This window comes from Pistacia vera, unplaced genomic scaffold (assembly GCF_008641045.1).
Source record: "Pistacia vera cultivar Batoury unplaced genomic scaffold, PisVer_v2 Contig612, whole genome shotgun sequence".
Classification (NCBI taxonomy): Eukaryota; Viridiplantae; Streptophyta; class Magnoliopsida; order Sapindales; family Anacardiaceae; genus Pistacia; species Pistacia vera.
The window spans coordinates 316,925-338,826 of NW_022196460.1; the positions used below are offsets into that span (position 1 = coordinate 316,925).

The 21,902-nt window shown below is 36.4% G+C and overlaps 1 pseudogene; it reads left to right on the forward strand.

The window, feature by feature from the left end:
- Positions 1-3,955: 3,955 nt before the first annotated feature.
- On the forward strand, positions 3,956-15,149 carry LOC116110734 (annotated as a pseudogene).
- The last annotated feature ends 6,753 nt before the right edge of the window (positions 15,150-21,902 follow it).

Below are 21,902 nucleotides of genomic sequence, written 5' to 3' on the forward strand. Positions count from 1 at the left end.
CTAACAATAAATTTTTCAGACTCCGCCAACCTTCTACAATAAACCCACCACTTGCACTTTTGGTCATGACATGCAACTGTCATTACCGATGAACTTGACTTTTTGGTGATGAACTCAAAATTACCTCTCATGGCAACAAGTTTTAGCTTCCCCACCACTTCCTCCTTGCTTTCAAATAAATAACCTACATGCAAGTCTGATCCATTAGTAAAAACGTGAGGTGATTCACTACTACCTGCAATTACCAACTCTGAACCTGCATAAACGACCATAGTGTTCTCTTCCTCACAAACTACACCTTCTGCATAATCTGTATTTATAGGAATCTCTACATCTGCAAGAACATGTATGGGGTCCTTCTCATCCACATTTTCATTCTGCCCCACATGACCAACCTCTTCTATAGTGTCCTCTTTCCCACCCAAATCACCACCTATTCTTGATTTTTTAACAAAGAAATCAATGCTCTCGTAGTTAAAATTAAAACCAGCATTCTTCCCACCCAAATCATCGCTTACTCTTGAACCAACTTCCAAAGCTTTATCCACAACCGAATCCGTTAAAATCAGCCTCGAACCATTGTCGCCCACATCAAGCATAAATAACTTCACATCTTTATCAAACATTAATACAATAGGAGGCACCTTAAAATTTGCAGGAGCTCTGCTTAAAACATACTTCACAACTATATCTACGTGAGCAACTCAACCCACATCTTCTAATGATTTCATCAATCAACTCATCAAAACTAACTTTTGTACTCATAACAATTGCTTTAACTTGTTTGCTCTTCCCAATCCACTTCCAACAACTTTTTTCCTCTGCCCACTCACCAAAATATCGAACACCCATAACCACTTGTCCCATGTCTAATAATAGCCAAGTACCTATAATGCAAGAAAACAAAAATTATTCACCGATATATTAAGGGTTTACAAATTTTAAAAAGCATCTGCAAAGTCGCTTAAGCAATGTGGTGTATCGCTTAAGCGATCTGGCATATCGCTTACTGGATCGCTTAAGCGATCTGTTATAAATAAGCCTGATTGCTTAAGCGATCTTCTGCCATATACCTGATCGCTTAAGCGATCTGCTGCCATATACCAAACTTATAACAGATCCCTTAAGCAATCTTCTGCCATATACCTGATCACTTAAGCGATCTGATGTATTATGTCAAACATACCACATCGCTTAAGCGATCCATCAGATCTAGAACACATTTTCAATCATCTCCACTTACAAACCTGATCGCTGAAGCGATCTGTTCCCATATACCAGACTTATAACAGATCGCTTAAGCGATCTTCTGTCATATACCTGATCACTTAAGCAATCTGCTATCTACTGTATTATACCAAACATATCAGATCGCTTAAGCGATCCATCAGATCGAGAACACATTTTCAATCATCTCCACTTACAATCGGTGCTACCACCCCTAACTACCCACAGTGCAAGAAAATATTTAACAAATTTCACTCATTTCAACTTGCATTACATCAAACACAATCCAACAACCTAAACAACTAAATCAAAATCATAACCCAAACCCAATCCATCATTAAATCTTTGTAAATCGAAATTTAAAATGCAAAGAGGAGATATACATACCTAGACAAAATGTCAGGAGGAGGAGGAGGTAGATCTTTGGCGGAGGAAGAAGAAAATGTTAACAGCGGAGGAAGAAGAAGATGTAGATGAAGGAGGAAGAAGAAGATGTAGACGAAGCTTAGAAGAAACAGCAACTAGGGGAGGTGGTTAATGTGGCGAGAGGAAGAAGACGAAGGTGTTTGGGTTTGTATGCAAGAATATTGGCTTTTTGGGGACATATTATAATTTTTAAAAGATTCAACAGTACTTCATTAATCCTAATTAACCACTAATCATATTTAATTAACCTTAATCAATAATAAAGTTATTTACTTAACGCTTTAAAACAACATGACCTTTTTAATTAAATTTAAACTTAATTTGGTCTTTTAATAAAATGTCCCCCAAACTTTGGGTGGGAAGATGTCGTTGTCCCTATAAACATATTCATCTTGTGGGACCCCAATTTAGTCACTTTTTTGAATAAGTTATAACACAATTTATCATTTATGGTCAAGGATCTACTTTGAATGGTTGAGATTTAAACAAAATTTGATTGAATACAAAAATGTGAAGAAGATAAACGTTATCTAATTAAGTAACATCAATTTATGCTATTGCCTTCCACCTTTTATCTTTTTAGGCCCTTTTTATATTATTTTTTCTAATTCCAGTTTTATCTCTCCCAAAAAATTTCTATATAATAACTACATCTAAGATGAATAATTATTTGAAAAAATTCTAACTTTTATTCTACATTAAAAAAAATTATTTTAAATTAATTTTTTAAAGCATCTTTTATCAATTGGTTCAACTTGCTTTTTTTTTTATTATTATTTTTTTTTTTTAATTGCTATAACAAAATAAATGTGGTATGGTTTTTTATAAGCAAGGTTAACAAATTTAACTCATACACCCTATTGTGCGGACTTTTTCATTCTGCCACCTATTCATAAGCCATACCGAGATTTGACGATCAAGCTCGTCCCATGTGTCGCTTCTACAGTAGATGACTTCACCAACAAGTTCAACAGTGTTAAGCATGGGTGTTCAGACTTCAACATGACGAGGCTGACTCGGATCTGAATTACGAGGGATTATACGTGTAATTCACCTAGTAACAACAATTCCCAACCACTGTCAGACGGTGGTATAAAGGGAGGCATCATTCCGTTTTGGGGATCCATTATCCACGCAAGCCACAGAAATCACTTAAAGAGAGTTTTAGCTCATTATTACGTGTTTTCTTTCTAAATCACCTTTGTGTAAAGCAAACACTAAGCAATAATATAACAGTAGACAAAGCTTGGTTTAAACCGTCGAACTACCTTAAAAATCTCTTATGTTCTCACATTATAGGTACCCAATCCATTCCTAGCTGATTAATCCTAATCACACACAATCCTATTGAGTCTCGTCGTGGTCGACTGGGTATTCTGATCATTGCGAGTTTTTGTAACAACACATCCAATAGTAGCATTTGTCAATGAATAACTAAAATATTTGTACATTTTAGTATTATTAAAATTTTTCATAAATACTGCTGGATGAGAATAAAAGACCCAATAAATTAAGAGTCATTAGTTCACAAGTCCGGCACACAAAAGCTCGAATAATTCAGCCCAAATGAAAACTAAAAAAGTCCATAAGAGGGGAAGTATTAGAGGTTAAAAGCTGCCTATAACTAAGCTAAATTATCAACACCACCGCCCAACCCCACCCCCCCCCCCCCCCCCCCAAAAAAAAAAAAAAAAAAAAAATGATTTGGAATCAAATTAGTTATGTTATCTTCATATTTGTTAATGAGTTGTATCGATAAGTTGTATTTAATTTAAATTCAAACAAAATTTTATAAAACATAACATAATATTGTTATATAAATCCACAAAAAATAAAGATTAAAAAGTAGAGATAAATACTTACCAAAATTTTAAAAAAATTGATTGTTTTTGAAATACATGGTTCATATAATATTTTAATAATTTTAAAAATTTGAAAGGGGGTTTAATGTTTTATAGAAGTGGGGGCAAATAGTATCAATAACAACTATTTTTTTATATCTTATATGTAATCTTTATTATGGATAAAACTATAATTAAAATTAAATTTTTTCTAATATTTTGCTGTACAATGAGACTTTTGGAAATAAATTGATTTTCAAGCTTAGATTAAAAAAATAAATAAATGTAGTACACAAAAGTGATGTCCACATTAAATATTTTATGACATGGTTTTGTATAAAAAACATTTCATCTATTTTAATTTATTTTAACAAAATGGTGTGGTATTTTATTGGAAAAATTATACAAATTAACAGATTATATAAACATTTTTCAAATGATAAATCTAGACGGACCTAACACCTCATGTCTAATAAATTCTCTCAATGAAATGGAAATGAAAACAGAGAAAGCTTTGTGGTAGTCTCTCTTGGCGCCTAAAACACTCTTCACTCTTCGCCAACACTTCTATATCTAAACGATCCCTCACTCTTTCCTTCTCTCAACTCTTTCACTTGCTATGGTTTAGAAACTCATTCCTTCAAACACTTAAAGCAAACAAAACCATGGGTGAGTTGTGCGGTTCCACCGATTTCGGGGCTGAATTCGACCAACTTGATCACCTTCCTTTGCTTTCCCGGCGAAATTTGTTGCTCGCGAGTAAAACAACATTAACGTAGTCTAATCTACTCTATTTGTTATTTATCAATTCCTGAGATGTTTTCAAGAGTTTTCAAGAGTTATAATCTTGGTTCTTGTTTTCCCCAGGTCTCGCGTTGATGTAGCTGTTAAAAAAGAAGAAGATAATGAGGTGCTTTTTTTATTGCTGTTAATTATCGAATAATTTATTCTGAAATGAGTAATATTGAATAATTAGACCAATTAATTTTGCTTTGGTTTGTTTTCTGGTTTACTCTTTGATTGTTTATTAAAGTTTGTTTGTTAGCAAATGCTATGTAAAAAATAATTTTGTGGTGGGAATCTTTTGTTTAATCTTGTGATAAGAGATTTGTGTTATGATGTTTTGTTTTTGGTTAAATAAGGAAAGTGTAGCTTGCCCTTTCAGGTGGGGTCTAGTTGGTTTGATGTTTTGGGAATTGGTTCAACAACCATTTGGAGCATTGATACATGTGTTCTGGGTTTCTCATTTGGTCTTGGCAATTTTGGGATCAATCAGAAAGAAGCTTATATAGATTATGCATTGGAAGATTAGTTATTCTACTTAATGGAGACCAAATATTTTGATAATCTTTGAAAGGTATGGTTGTGTGGGTTTCTGGTTTTGATGGTATGTTTCTGTTAATCAAGGTTCATAAGATTGCTCGCGTGCTAGATGGATGTTGAGAAAAGGTTTATTTGATTTTACGTTTTAAGTATAGGAGACATTTAGAATCATACTAATTATTCTGCTATTAATTATATTACACGTAAGAGAACAAAATAATTATTTTTAATCAACTGTCTGAAAAGGCTGTAAGAGATATTAAACTTGCGTATGGTTTTATTTTGCGTACAGAAAACATGCCATATGGTGGATCCCTCTGAAAGATAATATGTTGGTTTATTAAGGAATGATTAATTAGGGCATATATAACTGACCAGAATGTAATTTCTTATGCATTATTCTCTTGGTGTGAGGAGAGGTTGAGGAAGTAACTTTGGTATGCTTTTTTGCCTATTTTTGTAACTTTCAACAACCTAAATTTTGGCTGACATACTTAGAGGAAGAATTATATTGAGCTAAGGTTATAGAAGGTGACTTTAATTGAATTCTTAAGAAGTAGGTTTTAATCAATATATTGTTCACTGTCTGCTTTTCCATAACATAGCTCCACACATTGAGGGGATTGAATTGTAGTTTTCAAAATTATTTTTGAAAACAGGGGATTTTAGAATTTAGGTTGGTTAAAAGGAACCTAGGGTTCCAATAAAGTTAAGGTTTCAGAAGAAATTTATTCAATTGTGAGAAAGCACTGCTGAATTTAAAGTGTCCATGTGTCTTAATGATACCATTGATTGTAAAGGTAAATTTATAAAATATCTAGAGGTCTTCATAAATACTAAAGCTGTGGAATTCATCAAAAGGGAGGTTGAACATCAGATATGGAAAATTTGAGATAAGGGATGTAAAGAAACTGTAGATGTAGAAATGAATTCATGATTGAGACATTGGACTGAGCACCTATTATCTGTCACATGCTGTTTGTCTTCCCTCTCCTCCACCCCCAGCCTCCCATTTTCATTGTTTGAAAGAGAAATGCATATTTTGCAGGGCCTTCTCTCTCTCCCATCTGCCTGTTCTGTTGGAGCAATCAATCAGCTATTGTTACTGAAACAAAGTCATGATGGTGAAGCTCCTTTGGGAGTTACTTCTGTTTTATCAGATGGAGATAATATGGAAAACTATACCGCTGATGAGCAATGTTTGCCAAAATCTCCTTCTGGTGAAGATGTAGGCATGCTTGGATATTGCGATAGCCAGAGGATTAGCTCTGGTATATACACTTGTCCAGATCAGATAACTTGTCCTGGAGTGGACGTTGATGTTGCTGGACTTGAGAAAGTCAGTGTTAGCAATTGCACTTCAAATGAAAATCCAGCATCGTCTAGTGTGCCTTCCAAAGTTAAGGTTGAGAATTTTGGCAACCATGTGTTCAGTTCATTGGGAGATGGTGTAAATGACTTTGCTGGTAATGATGCACCAGCAGATAAGGTCAATACTAATATCCCCAATGACTTTGCAAATGATGATCTTGACCACATTGTATTAAAAGAGCGGCAAAGAATGCTGCTTAAAAGGTGCCATTTTTTCTTAAATTATTGTTAGTCCTGCCAATTTAGGCTCTTATGCTGACACATTTGCCTCTGTTTCAACACTTTAATATTTCCCAAATTTCACATCCTTTTCTTTTGTAATGTTTTGGCAAAGATTAGAAACTTTTAAGCCTTGTTTTCTATGTTATTGTGCAGGAGATCATTGGAGTTGGGGAACAGAGTTGTGGAGGTAATTCATTACTTGTTTATTTCAGTGATAGAAGTTTAACAGTGATAATTTGTGGCAAAAGGAATACAAACTTGGAACATTTTACAGCAAAACATATGAGCTTGTTATAGGATATGTGTTTTTTTGCTTTAGACCAGTCTTTCTTGGTAACCCTTACTAGTAATATCTTGCCCAGCTGTTCCAACAAATTATAGAACCGTAGACTAAAGTGAAGTTTTATTGGCAACATTTATGAGTGATTGAACTAAAATGAATAAGTTAATATTGGATATTTAAGAGCCGTAATTCTGTGCCCAAGATATCAGGGAGAGTTTACCTCATCTGAAATTGCAGAATACAGCATTGTATCTCTGTATTATTGGTTTGAAGCTCATGGATTTCTTCTACCTGCTTTTTGTTTGAATGCCTGAGAAACGGGTGTTATACGATTATGAATGTTAGGATCCCACATTGAAAGGGAAAAGGGTGGGTATGTGGGTTATAAAGGCTTGGGCACCCTCACTTGGCAAGCCGGTTTTCCAAGGAGAGTTCTACCCAAGCCCATGAAAGACCCATGGCCCAGCCCAAAATTGTTCAGTTATTGGAGTGGATTCCTATCAATTGGTATCAAAGCATGATCCTGTACCTATGTGGCAGTGCACACGTGGCAGGCTGACCTTGGGCCCAGGCTGCTACCCCGAGAAAGGGCATGGAGGCCTAAGGGAAAGGGGATCCGCGTAGTCACCCAAGGGGTAAAGAGGCCGACGAAGGTAAAGAGGCCAACATGGACGTCGGTTGCAGAAGCGTGGTGGAATGTTAGGATCCCACATTGAAAGGGAAAATGGTGGGCATGTGGGTTATAAAGGCTTAGGCACCCTCCCTTGGCAAGCCGGTTTTCCAAGGAGAGTTCTACCCAAGCCCATGAAAGACCCATGGCCCGGCCCAAAATTGTTGAGTTATTGGAGTAGATTCCTATCAATTATTGATAGACCTCCTCTCAATATAGTCTATAAGTCAAGGGGGCATAAAAAGGGAGCACTAAGAGGAAAGGGGTGTGAATGAGGGTTGTTAAAGCAAGGGAAAAAGAGTGTGTGTGAAGTTTGTTACAGTTTGTTACGGGATTCTCATGCATGTGGCTGGATAGAATAAAGTTGTTAGGGAAGGATGGTATAGGAAGTAATTGGGTATAAATAGCTAGGGTGTGGTAAAGGAGGTATCAAGTTGATTCATATAGGTTTTGTGGGAGGTCTCCAGCTCCTCCAATTGCTGGGAATTGTTCTGGGATCACTTTTCTTGCTATTGTTATTTTCTTTTGGTTTCAATATTAACTTTCAGTTTAATTCCTTTGAGTGTTATTTCCATTCGGCTCTTGTGTGTGTGTGTGTGTGTGTGTGTGTGTGTGTTGGAATTGAGTTATTTGAGCAGGTGGTTCCATCAATTTGGTATCAGAGCCAGGCTGGGTAATGGTAAAGTCCAAAATGGAGAATAGAATGGAAAATGTGGAAAAGGAGATGAGGAATGTAAAGGAAGATATGGGCATAATGAAAACTGATTTGGGTAGTGTCAAGGAATACTTAACAGAGATGAGAGAATTGATGAGGCTAAGGGAAGAAAGGGAGGAAAAACGTTACCAAGAGAAAATGTCTGAAACTCCAAAAAATTAGAATTCCAGCGGAGATAAAGGATGTGAACGAAATTAGAGTGGGAAAGACGACAAAAAAATTCGCAAGCTCGAGCAACCCATTTTTAATGAGGATGATCCGTTTGGCTGGACTTTCAAGGCTGACAGATATTTCGCCATTAATTGTTACGAAGAGAAGGAGATGGTGGAGGCAGCAGCCATGTGCATGGAAGGAAGAGCCCTAAACTGGTATCAATGGTTGGAATCTCGGAGACCAGTCCAGAGTTGGAGGGATTTTAAAGTGGCTCTAATTGATAGGTTCAGACCATCATTTCAGGGAATAGCCTATGAGGCATTAGTAGCACTAAGGCAGACTGTGTCGGTGATAGAGTACCGTGAAGAATTTGAAGCTCATACAACTCCGTTGAAGGAAATAGGAGAGGAGATGTTGATGGGAATTTTTATCAATGGTTTAAAAGAAGAAATCAGGGCTGAGTTGCGTATTATACAGGCCAAGGATTTGGTTGAAGTGATGGAGCAGGCCCATCGGGTTGAAGAAAAAAACTAGGTGCTAGAGAAAAGCAGGCCCAAGCTGACTAGAGCCCAAAACATTAAAGTGGAAGGTTATTCAAGGGTCACACCAAGCCCAGAAAGTGGGCGACCCAATTTATGGTTCAACGCAACCAAAAACCCAGGCGAGAGTCACTTTGCGTCAACGAGATCCAGCAACAGAAGAGAAATACCTCCATCGATGACAGCTTCGAGCTCTAGAGGCGAGAACTTTCGTCGTCTAACAGAAGCAGAAATCCAACTCAAAAGAGAGAAGGGGCTTTGCTTTAGGTGTGACGAAAAATTCAGCCCTAACCACCGATGTAAGAGCAAATCTCTACAGATCCTGTTAGCATGGGAAGAGGAGGATCCAGAGAAGGGAGAAACAGTTCCAGATAATGACGAAGAGTCCAATACTGAAGGTAATCCTTTGGCACTATCCATGAATTCTATCGTGAGAATCACCACTGACAAAACTTTGAAAATAAAGGGGGAGATTGAAGGAGTGGGAGTTATTGTGTTGGTTGACAGTGGGGCATCCCATAATTTTATTTCTCACGACTTGGTATGCAAACTGGGCATGCAAATTGAAACAGGAAAAAAGTTTGGAGTAATGGTTGGTAACGGTGTCATGGTGAGAGGAGAAGAGTTTGTAGGGTAGTACCACTGGAAGTTCAAGGTGTCAGGATTACACATGATTTTTTCCCTCTTGACTTGGGAGGAGCTGATGTGGCCTTAGGGCCGACTTGGTTGAGCTCCTTGGGTGATGTCTGTGCAAACTGGAGAAACCTAACAATGAAATTTGAATGGGAAGGCAGAAGGGTTAACTTACAGGGAGATCCATCCTTGGTGACGATGGTGGTATCTCCGAGGGCCATGTTAAAGTCACTCCAATCCTCGGGAGGAGGTTATTTAGTCGAATTCCGCTCTATGGAAAGAGAGCCAGAATCAGATGAGGAACCCACCGATCCTAGGATTTTGTCATTATTGGAAGGTTGTAACCAAATGTTTGACCAACCTACTAAGCTACCCCTATACCGTCAACATGACCATGCCATGGTCTTGAAGGCAGGAGCTCGACCACCCAATATACGCCCTTATAGATACCCCTATTTCCAGAAAAATAAAATAGAAAAAATGGTGGGAGAAATGTTGGTAGTAGGAATCATCCAGCCTAGTACTGGCCCTTTTGCCAGCCCAATATTATTAGTAAAAAAAAAGGATGGCGCTGGAGGTTTTGTGTTGATTATAGGGCACTCAATGAGATAACTATTCCCAATAAATTCCCTATACCCACCATCGAGGAGTTGCTAGATGAATTAGCTTGGGCTGTGTTTTTTTTAAAGATTGATCTACGATCGGGTTACCATCAGATTCGAGTGAAGGAGGAGGATATTCACAAAACAGCCTTCCGAACTTATGACGGCCATTACGAGTTCCTAGTAATGCCATTTGGTTTAACTAATGCGCCATCAACCTTTCAAGCACTGATGAATACCATTTTTAAACCTGTTTTGAGGAAGTTTGTGTTGGTTTTCTTCGATGACATTCTGATTTACAGTCTTGATCTTGATTCTCATGTGTTCCATCTTGAACAGGCCCTTAAGATTCTACAGGACAACAAGCTGGTAATGAACAAGAAGAAGTGTCTGTTCGGTCAGCAGAAGCTGGACTACCTAGGCCACATAATTTCAGCATAGGGAATAGAAGCTGATCCACACAAAATTGAGGCAATGATTAAATGGCCTGTGCCGACCAATGTGAAGGGGTTACGGGGTTTTTTAGGTCTCACCGGGTATTACAGGAGGTTCGTCAAGGGATATGGCAGTATTTCACAACCACTTACGGATTTGCTAAAAAAGGATGCATTCTGTTGGAATGAGGGAGCTCAAAGGGCATTTGATAGACTCAAGGAAGTTATGACTACAGTTCCCATACTTGCAGTCTCTAACTTTACACTTCCTTTTGAAATTCAGATGGATGCTTCAGGTCACGGAATGGGTGCAGTTCTGGTCCAGCAGTTCAGACCCATAGCTTATCTAAGCAAGGCCTTCTCACCACAAGCACAACAGAAGTCTGTATACGAACGGGAACTAATGGCAATCGTTTTTGCAGTGCATAAGTGGAGTCCATACTTATTGGGCAAACAATTCATCATCAAGACTGACCAAAAGAGTCTACAATTTCTCACGGACCAGCGAATAAAAACTCCGGAACAACAAAAGTGGCTGTCTAAACTAATGGGATACTCTTTCGACATTCACTACTGGCCGGGAAAAACAAACACAGTAGCAGATGCTTTATCACGGAGAGGGGAAGGACCAGATTTGAATACCATTTCAGTCGTCCAGTTTACAGGGTACGATGAGTTAGCCATGGAAGCACACCAAGATCCCAAGTTACAACCTATCATTCAGGATCTTCTCTTTGATCCTAACAGCCGCCCACACTACAAACTTAGACAGGGGTGTCTCTTGTATAAAAACAGTCCTACCAAAAAACTCTAGGTTTATAGCTAAACTTTTGACAGAATTCCATTCCAGCTCAGGTGGGGGACATTCGGGGTTTTTCAGAACATACAAACGGGTGTCCAACATTGTGTATTGGGAAGGGATAAGGCAAGATATTCAAGAGTTTGTAAAAGCTTGCACTATCTGCCAAGTCAATAAATATTCAGCCCTCAAGCCAGTCAGGCTGCTACAACCCTTGCCAATACCGGAGCAAGTTTTTGACGAATTGACGATGGATTTTATTGGTGGTTTACCACGAGCAAAAGGTTTTGATAGTATTCTTGTGGTGGTTGATCGGCTCACTAAATACGCCCACTTCATCCTCTTGGCTCACCCATTTAATGCAAAAGACGTTGCTACGATATTCATGAGGGAAATTGTTAAGCTCCACGGGTTTCCCAAGTCCATCGTGTCAGACCGCGATCGACTCTTTATGAGCCAATTTTGGCAGGAAATTTTCAGGGCAGCAGGGACCTCTCTCAAGTTCAGTTCCGCATACCACCCCCACACGGATGGCCAAACGGAAGTGGTCAATCGGTGTGTAGAGGCCTATTTGCGATGCTTCTGTAGTTTCGAGCCTAAACAGTGGCCAAATTGGCTCTCTTGGGCGGAGTTTTGATACAACACAACCTACCATCGTTCCACAAAAATGACACCGTTTAAAGCCCTTTATGACAGAGACACCCCACTCTTTCTCAAGATGACCGATTACCGTTCCTCAATGGAAGACGTGAACCAACAGCTCACCCACCGCAATGCCATTATTATTGAACTTAAAACACCACTTGGAATCTGCTCAAGGACACATGAAAGCGCAGGCTGATAAACATCGCAGAGACATCAGTTTTACTCCAGGGGATTCTGTGTACCTAAAACTACAGCCCTACAGGTTCAGGTCGTTGGCCAGGAAATTGAATGAGAAACTCAGCCCTCGGTTCTATGGACCATTCAAAGTGTTAGACAGAATTGGTCCGACTGCTTACAAACTGGATCTGCCCCATACTGCCCATATTCATCCGGTGTTCCATGTGTCCCAGCTCAAATCCAGCATACATACCTCTGTTCCAGTTCAGCCACTTCCCAATTTTCTCACCAAAGAGATGGAACTACATGTTCAACCCCAAGCAGTCCTAGCAATGCAATCCCTACTTGATGGCACCAAAGAGGTCCTCATTCAATGGCAGGATCTGCCCCCCTTTGAAGCTACATGGGAGTCCTTCGACGTCATCAACACACAATTCCCTCAATTCCACCTTGAGACAAGGTGGCTCTCCTTGGGTGGGAGGGAGGGAGAGGTTGGACCTCCTGTTAATATAGTCTATAAGTCAAGGGGGCATAAAAAGGGAGCACTAAGAGGAAAGGGGTGTGAGTGAGGGTTGTTACAGCAAGGGGAAAAGAGTGTGTGTGAAGTTTGTTACAGTTTGTTACGGGATTCTCATGCATGTGGCTGGATAGAATAAAGTTGTTAGGGAAGGGTAGTATAGGAAGTAATTGGGTATAAATAGCTAGGGTGTGGTAAAGGAGGTATCAAGTTGATTCATTTAGGTTTTGTGGGAGGTCTCCAGCTCCTCGAATTGCTGGGAATTGTTCTGGGATCACTTTTCTTGCTACTGTTATTTTCATTCTGTTTCAATATTAACTTTCAGTTTAATTCCTTTTGAGTGTTATTTCCATTCGGCTCTTGTGTGTGTGTGTGTTGGAATTGAGTTATTTGAGCAGGTGGTTCCATCATGCTTGGACTTCGTGAATACATGTCTACTTGCTTTATGTGGTTTATGTGTGCTTGCAAGCTTTTTGGCCTCGACTTGTTGCGTTGATTTATTTCTTCTATTTTTTTATCTTCGATGTATTGCTTAAAATTATGCTTTATGTTATGCAGGGTAATTCTACAGGTTCAGATGATCTTATTGACCCTGGCGCTGGAAGAATAAAAGTAGAAACTAAATCTCTGGATGTGGGTCCTCTGTTGAGTATAATGAACTATTTCAAAAAATGTTCTTGTCCTGGCACAAGTTCAGTAAGTGCTTCATCAGAACTAAATATTGCAGGATCATCCATTACAACTATACCTGGCTGCAGCCTTGTGACTGAAGAAACTAAATCAAGGTATATATGGACGAATCTGAGTCTGATTTCGGTTCATGTGGTGGACAGCATGATGTGGCAGGATCTGGTAGTGTGCATGTTCCAACTCAGCACAACTCTGTCAAAGTCAAGGTTGAATATTAGAAAATATTGACTTGCCCACCAGAAAGGAATGTGTTAAATGAATATTCTTTAATGCAAAACCAGTGAAGAGTGAAATGGGAAACATTGAACTTAATGGTGATGGGGTAGATCATATGCGATCCCAGATCGATTGAAGCTGGGACATCAGGAGAGAATTCTGGTTTAATTCTTTCAGTTTCCAGCCCTTCAGAAAAACCTTGTACTCTCAGAATCTGCTGAACCTATAAGGGTGAAACGTCACCAGAAAAGAAAGAAGACAGCCGTAATACATGTTTTTCTTATGTCATATGTTCTACAATTCTTTTTCTTCTTGTTCTAGGTTATCCCTTTCTCTCTTTTTCTCACAATTAAAATTGCAGGGATTCAGTTGAAAAAGCAATGGAGGAAGATGCTCCCGGACTTCTGCAGGTACTTATATGCTTACTGTTTGGGTCCTGTCAGGATCCTCTAAATGTCAATTGCAGGTATATTTGAAAAAGGAGTATCTATTGATGAGATCAAGCTTTGTGGGAGGTGGAGGATGATGATGCACTAGATGAAAGTGAAGAAAGCTTTTCCAAGCTTGAGGCTGTGATGGCAAAGGTTAGCAATAATTTGAGGCCATGATGTCTCCTCTTGTTCCCTGATTAATCATTTTGAACGATTCTCCTTTGATTTTGTGGCTTCTTGTAAGAATATATATGGTACAAGGTATTCTGATGGATATGCTATAAACATCCAAGATTTGGTAGAAAGAAGTGTTGGATCAATTGAAAATAAGCTGCGTGTACAAATGACTTAACTGAAACCAAAGAATGCACATAAGTTCACTTTATTGTTACCCTGTACGAAAATAGTTGAGGGATTTTTATTTAGGATAAAGACTTATTGACAGCATTCCTTGTAGATTGTGCGTCACATGGATCACAAATTGACAACCATGACTTGGTTTCACTGCTTGTGATTTCACTCTGAGTAGATGTCATGCATTTGTAACAACTAGTACTAATTGATGAAGAAACTTCTGTAGTAGGCATAAGGTTGAAAATAACTATGTTGGACAAAATTCTTTTTTTCTCTCCCCTTCTTAGAAGAACCATGTAATGTTTTGCAGATTGCATTGTTTCTTTTGTTAATATATTCTTTTATTGTGGATACAGCTTTTCTTTCAGCGGAACTCTATGTTGAAGTTTGCTCCTATTCGATGTGCAAAGGGTTCAAAACCTAGTTATTGCTTGGCTTGTCTTTCTCACTTGTGGAGCAGGTAATAAGTTTTACCACAACCTAGTGTACTGAATATGGGGAACAACTTTAATAGTGACAAGTTTTTAATCATTATATTTTTGTCTGTAGACACGGTATCTGCAGTTTCGTAAATGGCCTGTTGAATGGGGTTGGTGCGGGATCTTCAGTCATTTATATTTGTGTTTAAAAGACACAATAGGTGATTAGTCTGCAATTCAATACATCTTAAGGCCATCTTTGGTATGCTATCATATTGCTAGATGGTAATTTTTATTTTCACTTGAATGCAGACTAGTGCTGGAACGTCCTAGGCTGATGCAACATACTTCTTTGAGCTGGTTGATTCATTACCTATGTTGGAGATCAAGCGTTTGGTAACTGCCATGAAGCTGACTAGCTGTGGCAGAGTCAACCTAACGAGAACAAAACATTATCGGTAATGACTTACAGTGCATTTCCTTCTAGTTGACTGCTGGAATTTTGATTGGAATGTTGAGTTACTTATTAAATTGATTCAGCTAACCCATAAATTTAGATCTAATTTTGATTGGTCTAGTAGATTACCGCATTAGAATCTGTTGTGATTGATGTAACATTAGCTGCGCTGACCATTCTTCGGAATTTTCTTTGCTGACCAAAACGTTAGTTTTGTATAAAGTGATCTCATTCTCAGACTCTACTTATAGGCGTTTGGTTATAAACTCTATAATTTAATGTGGTTATGTCTGATGCTAGAGATTGGATTGGATGCCTAAAGTTTTCTAGATTAGTATGTTATCATACTTAAAACAATTTTCAGTCTTATTTAGCCTATGTGAATGAAGAATTGCTTGAGTGACAGCAATAGATGTAGATGTTGCATGTGCTTGTTGTGTGATGATGGGTCTGAATGCTTCCTCTGGTGGCTTTGGTTGAAGACAGTTGTTTCCTCATTCTTGCATTATTGGCTTTTGGTTGAAGAAAACGTTCCTCGTTACTTGTATTTGGAGGGAGTTCTATTCTATTTACTGAGAATGGAAATATTGAAAACTTTGTTCCAGGAGATTGCTCAAAAGGTTAGTTGCAGGCTGACAATTTTCTTAACTCGTAAATGGCAGCTGGTTTATGAGGGAGGTGAAATTCCCTTGACACTAGCGATATGTGGTGAATTTCTCCTTGAAATGTTTTAGGGATGGCGTTTTGTCGAATGTGACTCTATTAGGAGTCTATCTCTTTTGGTTGGTTTTTTGACAGTAGCATAGGAAGACCACATAATGTGAGAACACTTTTACCTTCTGAGAGATAGTATTCAGATTACCTATACGTCTTCGAAGCATGGAAAGTTACCTAGGTAGAAGGTGCACCCAACCATTCTTAGGAAATTCAGCTTGAGAGGGGACGTAAAGGATTCAAGTGATCTTCATTGGTAGGTAAAAAATCACTAATATGCATGTTTAAAATTGTGGTTTTTTTTAAAGTATATTTCGACATTGTTTCCCATCTGATATATACCTAAAAATATAAACGGCTGATGAGTTGGTTCTTCTATTTTGGGTTGAGTGTTCAGAATCCACCTGCACTAACTTCTACTAGGTCTAACTAGATTTACTGTTGTGTTTTCTTTGGTTTCTTAAAATTGTCTAGGTTTTTCATTTATTTCCATTATCTTGCTGCCTGATTAGTAATCTCATTGCATTTAATGCTGTCTGAGTGAGTCATTTATGCTTATGGAGTTATGGTATTGGGATGTCTGTGTAAACATGCAAGTTAACCTTGTTATTCATATAGTATAATTGCCAATTTGTATATGCATAAGTTCAGCCAACAATGGATTTGTTATGGATGTTGTTTAATGGCTTTTGTCATATGTTAGATTTGAGTCTCAAGGGAGGAGACTATGCTTTTCTAAGTTCTATTACTAAAGGAATTGTTCACTAATAAGCATCGAATACCTTAGAGGTAGTCAAATGGAAGGTCTTTGTTATAGCTTAGGGGTGATCTATTTGAGACTTCTAGTTGATGAGATAGTACTTCTATATTTCTAGACGTGGGAGTGGTTATAGAGAAATAGATGGTTTATCCAACTACATGAGAAATAGATATGATTTCATGATCGAATAGCAATATGATGTGTTTATCCAACTTCCATGCAATAAAAAAACCACGCTAGTTTAAAAGGTGCTCTGGAATCTCTATAGAAAGCTCGAATTCCAGATGTTTATCTGACAATATCAGGACTATGGATGGTTATGTGCTTTTATCGTGTGCTGAAATCCCGACCAATGTGTCTCTGAAGTTCCAGTTTAATGTATTTAAATAGACATTATCTATTTGTCACCTAATGTTTTGGTTTAAATTCTTTTATCATATGAATTCAATGAAAGGTTGGAGAGGACTGACCGAAGGTGAGGCGAAGGTGCTAAGGGATGTGTTTGGATACAGAATACTGGGTTGGGAACAATGCTGAACTACCGTGAAAGAGTTTTCCATGTAGGAAGAATGAGAAGGAATCCTCGAGTGAGATCAAAAATAGGAAAGTTGTTGATTGATGGTTAAATGGTGGATGTAGTTTCGACAAATATTCCAGGCAACATTGTCAAAAATACTACAAGTCTGGATCCTGACAGCCCTAAAGTTAAACTGGAGCTTTCATGAGAGAGTTCAGTTCAATTTTGCCTCGAAATTGTAAATATCTACAATATGGTAGATTTGCCATCCATTTCAGATTGCTCTGAATGTAGGTTCCAGTGTAATGTCAAGCGCTTGAGAGTGTTTTCGGCTGATGTAATTGTAAAGGATGGTTTTCAAAATCTAAATCTAATTGGATCTAATTAAAATTGACCCATTATAGTTGAGAAGCTAAGCATCCGTTTGGTTCATTATCTGATAGTTTTTAGAATATATTTTGAAAAAAATTAAATTGGGTAGGTATATGATGTAGGATTTGAAAATTAATAAAATATCTCTTATGTTTGTTTATTTGTTAAACATCCCTATAATAAAATATTAAAAGTTAACAAAAATACTACTTAACTCATAAATATGGACAGTCGACTACCACCGTCGGAGGGTAATCGGAGTGATTTTGTAATTTTTAAAAAAAAATATTTGAAGGTATTTAGTTATATTAACAAATTTAAGAGGTTTAAAAGAAATTTAAAAATATAAAATAATATTTGAGAATAATGATATTTTACTGTTTAACTTTTTAGAAATACTAATAATAATATTCTTAAAAAGGAAATAAACAAAGCCTAAAACTTTGTTTAAACATTAATTAGTGGTATACCATGCATGTAGATGGAATATTTTCAATTTTAATTAACTCAAAAGTGAGTTTATACCACTTAAAGAAATGTCCCCTACATTAAAATATAACCATTATCAAAATTTTAAAAACTTGATTGTTATTATTTATACTATTATTTTTATTTTTAAAAATTGACGCAAATCAGTGGTTTGACTGAATAAAAAATACAATAAAAATGAATTGGTACAAAAAATATGAGGACATTGGTGCTAAATGGGCGTGGCATGGAAAGCGAATATATGATTGGGGTGAATGATTACATATGAGTATATGACTAAGGGCGGACCCACATGGGGTCAAGTGACCCACTTGGGGTTTTATTTTTAATTATTTTTTTTTTCAATTTTACCCCATAAAAAAACTAAATTACAAAATTACAATAAATTAAATTAATTAAAAATTTTGACTTTCTCTAATAGTATCTTTCCTTTTATCCTAATTTTTTCTCTTGTCCAACGTGTCTCACTCCATCTCTTCAATCCTTAATTTTCTCTAATAATATATTAAAATTTATATAATCATTTAAGTTTGTATTTAGTCTATTTATAATGAAAGATTTACTTAGCTTTACAAATGAACTTTTTCAAGCACTACAAAAAAAAGATCAAAATATTATAAATACTATGAATTTGGTTGAAGCGTGTAAGCAAGCTTTAAAATTGATGAGGGATAGTGGATGGGAGAATTTACTTAATAAAGTTTGTTCTTTTTATGCCAAATATGACATTGATATTCCAAATATAGATGACAAATTTTTTACTCAAGGGTGATCACAACGGAAGACTAAAGGTATCACAAACATGCATCATTACCGTATTAAAGTATTTTAGTGTCCTAGATATACAGCTTCAAGAGTTGAATTATCGTTTCAATGAGGTAAACATTGAATTACTTATTTGTTTGGCATGCTTATGTCCAAATAAAAATTTTGTTGCTTTTGATAAGCAAAAATTGATGTGTCTTACTTAATTTTATCTAGAAGATTTTTTCTAACTTAGAACTCATAGCGCTTGATTCTCAATTAAATATTTACATTTTGGATATACGCTCTAATGTCAAATTTATGGAATTGAACGGGATTGGAGATCTTGCAAGAGTGATGGTTGAAACTAAGAAGAATGAAATGTTTCTATTAGTTTATATATATGTTGATAAAATTAACATTGATTTTATTGGTTGTCACTGCTAGTATAGAGAGAGCATTTTCGGTAATGAATGTTTTGAAAAATCGTTTGCAAAATAGAATGAATGATTAATGGTTGAATGATAGTTTAGTTGCATACATAGAGAATAATATATTTAATAGTATTGATAATGAAGTTATTATACAATATTTTGAAAAGATGAAATTTCATCGTGGACAATTATAAATGTATTAGTTAATAGAAATTTTATTAATACAAATATTTGTATTTATTTGTATTTATATTCATGTTAATTGTTACTTTAGTACCCAATCCGCCCCGCATATGACATGTTACAAAAGAATTGTACAGTAAATGGGGAAATTCAACTATGTTGGGGAAGTTTCTCGAATTTAATGTATCACTTTCTTGATAAAATAAAGAGAGAAATTTGACGTGATTGTGAATGAATATGAATAAAAGGTGGATTTTATTCGTTGATGATGAATAAGTGGGCATTTATAAGAATAAGATGAACCCAAGTGTCGGATTCATCAAAACTTTGAGTGTCTCCCGAATGATGGAGAGACTCATCACAATCACAAATAAAGCAACTTTTTATTATTATTATAATTTTAGATAAAGTTGAAAGAAATATTTTGTTGCTGATGTTTGAGCTTACATCATTTTTATGTAAATATTTCACTTTCCCCATCTATATTATTAATTTTTGGGATTATTTCATCTAAAAACAAATATTATTCATTCCAAATTATCAAAATTTTAAACGAAAATGACACAAAATATGGTTGCTTAAATCACAGGGGGAGCAATATAATATATATATATATATATATATATATATACCATAAGAAAAAACTACCTTTGGGAGGGTCGAATGGTTTAATAAGAACTTTTGGGTGTATTACTCAAGAGGTCTTAAGTTTGAGTCCCTCCTCGATTGCTAATAGAAGTAGCCACTAAAACTCTTACTCGATCGGTAGTTTCAGGGTCCCGAATGATTAGTTAAAGTGTACATAAGTTGGTCCAGACACCCTAATTATCAAAAGAAAAAAAAAAAAAAAACCATAAGAAAAGGAATGGATAGTTATTAGTAAAATGAAAAATAGTGTTCAAATATAAATGAGTTAATACCCACATAGCATATTAAGGAATCTTTATTATCCTTTTGGTCTCCAACAATGATGATAATGGAGAAAATGATCCAAAATAAGCTTCACCAAAAAAAGGTGTATAGTTTCAAATTAGGAAAGACAATAAATCTAGTGGTTCACACAACTAAGCATAATCCTAACAAACCACCTTCAAAACTCAAAACAAAATAGCGTCACTTAATACTAATTAAACCCCATTTGATGATGTGTTAAATAATAATAGACGCACCTCGCCCTGCCGCCATATCTAATCGATCATTTCAAAGACTAAAGCAAAATCCAAAAACACATGCTTAGGGTTATGTGTCTTGACCTTATTTATCGATCTCTTTCATTTATTTATAAATATTCTAATGATCCAGTCAATGAAACAAATAGAGGAATGTTGTAGAAGCAAAAATAAAGTGACTGATAAGGGTAGATAATATTAGATACGTATAAAAATGGATATATGGGGCATGCATTAACAATACCAATGTAGAGAGAATAAAAAATACAATACAAAAGCTTTTCTCATGATCTCTAGATATCATAATCATGAGAGAAAGAGATGAAATATAAATATAAAATTTGATGATAACCTAAATTCCTGTTTGCTGTATCCTTGGTGGGACCGGGGGGAGCTGTAATTTAATGTCCTCAAGAACTGTTTATATCCTCTTAAAGTTTTGTCGTCGAAGAGCACAAGAGCTTGACTTGTTATTAGTGATGATAAATACAAGAAAGAACATTATGATTTCATCTCCAGTCATTCTTCCACTTTTTATTTGGCCCCCCATAACCAAATTCCTGTAGTCCACATATTAATAAACCGCGTATGCACTTTGCTCACTGACATATGTATATCGGAGCTATAGGTAGTGGACCTTACTGCTATGAATATTGAATCCCACACTCCAAATAAAAATATACCTTAAAGTACATAAAAAGGCTGACACATTTTTTTTTTTTAATTTTTTATTTCCTTTCAATGGTAGTTGAGAAATTTATTTCATTTTTCTAAGGTATAGATAGTACATTTAGTCTTTTCATATTTCCTATTTTGTTCACCAATATCTAATACTTGTTCATTAACATATAATTTAAGCATTAACACAATTCTAAATTTGTATATGAACGATATATGAAGAGAAAATAGAGAAATCAAGTTAACCCAGATCAAGAAAGATCAAAATATGTTATAAGAATAGAAGAATTTCGATGGGTTTTTTTGAATGAAAAACAAAAGGACTATTTTTTACGTAAAACAGATTGTTTGATTACGCAGCAATGGTGGGTTGCTTGAGTCATATTTTCTCTATAATATATCAGAGACAAAGAAAGGAGCAATATAGAAACCCTAGAGCTTTCTGCACTTTTCAGCACTAAGATGACAAAAGCAGTGCGACTATGATGAGATGTCAGATGAGGATTGGCCAATTTTGATGAATATTGCACTCATTGGAGCATTGATTCAGTATACTCATAATGAAATATGCCAGATACCCTAATCAAAGTTTTTTGTTGGTAGAAAGAGAGGGTCCCAAATCCCACTAAAATCGCCAATGGAATTGGTGCGCGTGGGCCGACCGCCCCTATGATTCCCGCAACCGCCCCAGTGAGATG